General features: G+C 42.8%; 1 protein-coding gene across 1 annotated transcript in view; it reads right to left on the minus strand.

Moving 5' to 3' along the window:
- ppp2r5eb (protein phosphatase 2, regulatory subunit B', epsilon isoform b) overlaps positions 1–3,395 on the minus strand; it is a 37,742-nt gene extending 34,347 nt beyond the window's left edge. Inside the window, exon 1 of the mRNA XM_029730050.1 lies at positions 2,970–3,395. The gene's annotated coding sequence lies outside the window, so the exon portion shown is untranslated. The remainder of the gene's footprint in view (positions 1–2,969) is intronic.
- Between the last annotated feature and the right edge of the window lie 2,605 nt (positions 3,396–6,000).

The raw sequence follows: 6,000 nt of genomic DNA on the forward strand, positions 1-6,000 counted from the left end.
GTACATGTAGGCAGGGATTGGGAGAAAGTGACTGGTTGCAGGATAAAAAATAAACAGTATGGCAGCAACATAAGTGGTGGGTAGTGCATATATGTGAGTGTGTGTTGAAGTAAGTGTGTGTGCAAAAGTGTCAGTGTGATAGGTGGATATATACTGAACAGAAATATAAACACAACATGGTCTCATGATTTATGAGCTGAAATAAAATACATTTTCCAGAAGCACAAAAAGAAAAGCTTATTTCTCTTAAATGTGGTGCACAAATTTGATTACATCCCTGTTAGTGAGCATTTCTCATTTTCTAAGAAAATCAATCCACCTGACAAGCTTGGCATATCAAGAACCTGATTAAACAGCATGATCACAATAAAAGGCCACTCTAAAGTGTGCAGTTTTGTCACAACACAATGCCACAAAGTCTCACGCTTTGAGGGAGCGTGCAATTGGCATGCTGACTGCAGGAATGTTCACCAGAGCTGTTGCCAGAGAATGTAATGTTAATTTCTCTACCATAAGCCACCTCCAATGTAATTTTTGAGAATTTGGCAGTATGTCGAACCGGCCTCACACCCGCAGACCTTTTGTAACCATACCAGCCTAGGAACTCCACATCCGGCTTCTTCACCTGCGGGATCGTCTGAGACCAGCCACTGGGACAGCTGATGAAACTGAGGCGTATTTCTGTCTGTAATAAAGCCCTTTTGTGGGGAAAAACTCATTCTGATTGGCTGGGCCTGGCTCCCCAGTGGGCCTATGCCCAGTCATGTGCAATCCATAGATTAAGGCCTAATGAATATTTCAATTGAGTGATTTCCTTATATGAACTGTAACTCAGTAAAATCTTATAAATTGTTGCGTTTACATTTTTGTTCAGTGTACATGTAAACCGGTGCGCAAAGGACCTGAAAATAGGACCTGCTTACTATGGCTAAATAAAACTAAAATCTAGAACGTTTCTGGGAAAGGAAGTGCTATCGTGATTAAAACTGAGGATAGGCGTTTACCAGAGATCCGGACTTTTCCTAGTGAAGAAAGTATACTGAATCATGAGAACTGACAGGTGATATATAATTATGACCCGGTCAGTTCCTGATAGTCTATAATGATTGCACAGAGCTCAGGCACATCATAAAACAAGGCAATCCCATAATGCACCAAGCCAAAACTGACAGGCACCCAGAGAAGGCTGATAAGGTGGGGGAACAGTGACTAAGACTTGGGCTATATTACAGTCAGGCACATGGCATAGGCACTTACTCCCATCATAAATACAGGGGACTTTGGATGCTAAGTTATCTTGTCTGGGACATGATGTTTACCTTCCTCAATGTGACATTCAAAACCCTTCAGAATGACCCAGTGGGACACATGAAAATTGTGTGTACACACTCACGCTCACTCAAACACAAACGAGAGACAAACTGGCACACACCTGTGCATCCACTCCAGCAAGATTGGCAGGATGCTTAAATCACAATCATGTACACCTACAGTGTGAATAAATTGTTCAACATGATTCACTGGGTTTATGCATTTTCTAAGAAAAACATGGTTTGCAGAAATAACACAAAAAAACCCTTCAAATGAAATCTCAATCAAGCCACCCTTTTCTGTATGCTTTCATAAACAAAATAAAAGACCACACCAAATATGTCACTGGAGAACATCTGGTCAAGGACTCTAATAGTACACACTGGTTGTCAAAATCTTCATTCCAAACAGCAAGGCTCAGAAATGTCACAGTATTCCTCAACCAAACAGGGCCAATGTATGCATGTATGTATGATGATTACATTTCCTCTGAACCCGACCTTCTGGGCAAGCCTCCACAAGAACAAATTGATTAATTTTAACATTATGCACATCTAGGAAACCCTTGGTTAGTTAGCCCACAAACTTCTATTAAAACCGGGTTAACCACGATTGTTGATTCAAATGCACCGATAAATATTAAAATACGCATGGGTAAAATTAAACGAACTAGCTATAAAACAAATACCTATTAAAAACCAATCTAGCTAGGAACAATTATTTGTTCACATGGACCTGCCAATTGCCCCATGCTTTCTTTGGTGGAACATGGTTTGATAACAAATTCGATGAAGCACACCCTGACCACAACCTAATGACTGCATTCGCCTGTCAGCTGGAAACCGAGTGTAAATTCTCTCTATCTCTAGTGAGAGCGTGAAAACATATGCTAATCCATATGCATCTCAAAGATACCTAGCTAAGGACCTTTGTTGAGACATTCCGTCATCACCAATGCAATGTAACGTAACGCAATGCAAGTGTTGACGGTTGTATTGCTATAATAATAACTAGTGGATAGCATAGGCTCAGCATCAACTCTATTTATCTTGAACAAACACGTATAGCTAGTGAAGTCAAGATCACAGTAATTGGTGCTAACGTTAGCAACCTAGCCATCCGACATTTCCACCTAAAACAAGCGTCCTCTTCAGTATTTGTCGTTAGCTAGCTGTACTTACAATATACTGTTTTGGTCTTAACACAATATAATTTAATACCGGTAATATTGGTAGTAATATGAGCAAAATATAAGATTATCGTTATTTAATGGCTAGTAACGACAGAAAGTGAGCTAACGGTTAGCCAGCTGTGATGATGTTGGGTCGTTCGCTAGCTAACGTTACCTATCGAGCTAGCTAAATTCGTCAGCCAGTCATAGCTAGGTAGCTAACAAATGTTAGCGAGTTACATGAACGTTGCAGGAATGAGTACTGTGTGTGTTACATAACGTTGTATAGCCATCTAACATTTAAAACTATTTAATTTAGCAAAAATATGTATTCTAATATGTATTCTACTGACATCAAGTTGTGAAAACGAGCTCAACATTAATCTCTCGATATGGAAACTATCTAGCTTCTAATGCTAACTAGAACCACACGTACCCGAAACAAGATAGCTGCAGACGAACGAGAATGAGCCGTATCGTACATTACCTTGATCCTCTGAGGCTCTGTGGTTCGAAACGAAGACGGTGGCAAGTAGTTATCCTGTATTAGACGATATTAAACTAAAATGCTTCCAATCCCGTACAAGTAGCCTCTCGCAAGTAGCGGAAAAAACACCAGAAAAGACTATCTTGGCCTTTATTAGACAGCCAAACCCACGAGCACCTTTTACCTTCTAACGAAATAATCCTCCGAGTCCCATTAATAACAAAATACGGATGTATAAAAATATTAAGCTGAGTCAATCACATTCCCTAGTTATGAAGGAAATCACTTGTTTACATCACACCTCTGTACTTTAGGTTAATTTTCTTTTGACAGTGTTTTATTTGGGGTAATCTCTTTTCACCCTATTGTCAATATTACTGGGCTGAGTCCATGGCACACAAAACAGAGATACAACTAACCGTGATGCTCGGTTTCGACCTAAAGACGATGGTGATTGGTCGGTTTGAAAGACGTAATGGATGGGGTTGGATGTTCGACAACGTCCATCATTGTGCGAGTTGAGACGCTCATAGAGATGAATAAAAACAGGTAGGTTGAAGAGCATGGGACCAGGAAAGAGATTGGGCAGAAAACGAGATGGGAATCTCGAATCCTCCCCATATGGAATGAAGCTAAACCTGTCCAAGGCCCAACCAACCCTGATTTATGTTCATCCGCACTGAAGGATGGTTTTCAACAGGCAAACACTAGCTACTTCTCTCAAATCAAATACAATTAATTGTATTGGTCACATACACATATTTAGCAGATGTTATTGCGAATGTAGCGAAATGCTTGCGTTCCTAGATCCAACAGTGCAGTAGTATCTAGCAATTCACAACAATACACACAAATGGAATTAAGAAATATGTAAATATTAGGAGGAGCAATGTTGGAGTGGCATTGACTAAAACACAGTAGAATAGAAAGCTATATATGAAATGAGTAAAGCAGTATGTAAACGTTATTAATTAAAGTTACTAGTGTTCCATTATTAAAGTGACCAGTGATTCCACATCTATGAAAATTCAGCAAAAAAAGAAACATCCCCTAACTGTTAACTGTGTTAATTTTCAGCAAACTTAACATGTGTAAATATTTGTATGAACATAATAAGATTCAACAACTGAGACATAAACTGAACAAGTTCCACAGACATGTGCCTAACAGAAATGGAAAAATGTGTCCCTGAACAAAGGGGGGTTCAAAATCGAAAGTAACAGTCAGTGTCTGGTGTGGCCACCAGCTGTATTAAGTACTGCAGTGCATCTCCTCCTCATGGACTGCAGTAGATTTGACAGTTCTTGCTGTGAGGTGTTACACCACTCTTCCACCAAGGCACCTGCAAGTTCCCGGACATTTCTGGGGGGAATGGCCCTAGACCTCACACTCCGATCCAACAGGTCCCAGACGTGCTCAATGGGACTGAGATCCGGGCTCTTCGCTGGCCAAGGCAGAACACTGACATTCCTGTCTTGCAGGAAATCATGCACAGAACGAGCAGTATGGCTGGTGGCATTGTCATGCTAGAGGGTCATGTCAGGATGAGCCTGCAGGAAGGGTACCACATGAGGGAGGAAGATGTCTTCCCTGTAATGCACAGCGTTGAGATTGCCTGCAATGACAACAAGCTCAGTCCGATGATGCTATGACACACTGCCCCAGACCATGACAGACCCTCCACCTCCAAATCGATCCCGCTCCAGAGTACAGGCCTCGGTGTAACGCTCATTCCTTCGACGATAAACGTGAATCTGATCATCACCCCTGGTGAGACAAAACCGCGGCTCGTCAGTGAAGAGCACTTTTTGCCAGTCCTTATCTGGTCCAGCGACGATGGGTTTGTGCCCATAGGCGACGTCATTGCCGGTGATGTCTGGTGAGGACCTGCCTTACAATAGGCCTACAAGCACTCAGTCCAGCCTCTCTCCGCCTATTGCAGACAGTCTGAGCACTGATGGAGGGATTGTGCGTTCCTGGTGTAACTCTGGCAGTTGTTGTTGCCATCCTGTACCTGTCCCGCAGGTGTGATGTTCGGATGTATTGATCCTGTGCAGGTGTTGTTACACATGGTCTGCCACTGCGAGGAAGATCCGCTGTCCGTCCTGTCTCCCTGTAGCGCTGTCTTAGGTGTCTCACAGTACGGACATTGCAATTTATTGCCCTGGCCACATCTGCAGTCCTCATGCCTCCTTGCAGTATGCCTACGGCATGTTCACGCAGATGAGCAGGGACCCTGGGTATCTTTCTTTTGGTGTTTTTCAGAGTTAGTAAAATGGCCTCTTTAGTGTCCTAAGTTTTCATAACTGTGACCTTAATTGCCTACTGTCTGTATGCTGTTAGTGTCTTAACGACTGTTCCACAGATTAATTGTTAATGGTTCATTGAACAAGCATGGGAAACAGTATTTAAACCCTTTATATTGAAGATCTGTGAAGTTATTTGGATTTTTACGAATCTTATCTTTGAAAAACAGGGTCCTGAAAAAGGGACGTTTCTTTTTTTGCTCAGTTTATTTAGGGGCAGCAGCCTCTAAGGTGCAGGTTGAGTATTTTTATTTACAATGATGGCCAAACCCGGACGACGCTGGGCCAATTGAGCGCCACCCTATGGGATGTATTTCAGCCTGGATACGAACCAGGGACTGTAGTGACACCTCTTGCACTGAGATGCACTGCTGTGCCACAGTAACCGGGTGGGAACCTGCTAGTGATGGCTATTTAACATTCTGATGGCCTTGAGATAGAAGCTGTTTTTCAGTTTCCTGTACTGACCTCACCTTCTGGATGCTCGTGGGGTGAACAGGCTGTCGATCGGGTGGCTAGGGTGCTTGATGTCCTTGATGATGATCTTTTTGGCCTTCCTGTGACATTGGGTGCTGTCGGTGTCCTGGAGGGAAAGCAGTGTGCCCCCGGTGATGCGTTGGGCAGACCGCACCACCCTCTGGAGAGCCCTGCGGTTGCGGGTGGTGCAGTTGCCGTACCAGGTGGTGATACAGTCAGAGAGGATGCTCTCAATTGTGCATGTGTAA

The sequence above is a fragment of the Salmo trutta genome, chromosome 33 (genome assembly GCF_901001165.1).
Source record: "Salmo trutta chromosome 33, fSalTru1.1, whole genome shotgun sequence".
NCBI lineage: Eukaryota > Metazoa > Chordata > Actinopteri > Salmoniformes > Salmonidae > Salmo > Salmo trutta.